This window comes from Diaphorina citri, unplaced genomic scaffold, assembly GCF_000475195.1.
Source record: "Diaphorina citri unplaced genomic scaffold, Diaci psyllid genome assembly version 1.1 scaffold7875, whole genome shotgun sequence".
NCBI lineage: Eukaryota > Metazoa > Arthropoda > Insecta > Hemiptera > Psyllidae > Diaphorina > Diaphorina citri.
Genome location: NW_007385251.1, coordinates 713 through 1,415, shown reverse-complemented (window position 1 = coordinate 1,415; position 703 = coordinate 713). Strand labels below are relative to the sequence as shown.

The 703-nt window shown below is 39.3% G+C and overlaps 1 non-coding gene across 1 annotated transcript; it reads left to right on the top strand.

Moving 5' to 3' along the window:
- The first annotated feature begins 339 nt into the window (after positions 1 to 339).
- Trnat-agu lies at positions 340 to 413 on the top strand. The gene has a single exon. It is a non-coding gene; the product is annotated as a tRNA-Thr (tRNA).
- Positions 414 to 703: the final 290 nt, after the last annotated feature.

The window sequence follows — 703 nt, the reverse complement described above, 5'->3', positions numbered from 1 at the left end:
GTGGTTCTAGAGATAGAGCGATCAGTGTGTGAAATGTGAATGAGTGAATGGATCTCGTTCTTATAATATAAGATTTAAGTAAGCTACAGTAGGTAGTTTTGCACTTCTTCTAAGACAAAAGAAATGAATGAGAGAGACCTGACAAGCTTTTTTACCACTAAACTAATACATAATAATACTTATGTAGGTACATTACATAGTACATACATATCATGATATGACCGTGTGTAGTAGTGAATGGTGAATGTGTTGTTGATTCATTTTGTTTTACATTTTACGAACATACTGTGGCACTGTGGTGATAATAAATTGTTTCACTGTGCCCGGGTGTTATCAACTGGCGCCATGGCTTAGTTGGTTAAAGCGCCTGTCTAGTAAACAGGAGATCCCGAGTTCGAATCTCGGTGGTGCCTTTCAGTGAGGAATTTTTTTTGCACTTGGTGTTTTCTTTGAAAGGTTAAGTTTTTTTCTGCCCCGTTCTTATGTGGCATTTAAGTAAGCTATTACTTACTGATTTTGGGGTTTTTTTTTTTTTTTTTTTTTTTTTAAGTGGTTTGGTAGAAGGAACTGGAATCGTCCGAAGATCTAAGGGAGAAGGAGGACAGGATAGGAGAAAGCCAGCCGTTCCGAGAACGAACCTTATCTGTTTAGGATAAATTTCGCGGCGGGCGGGAATCGAACCCGCGACCTAGCGCTCAGAAGG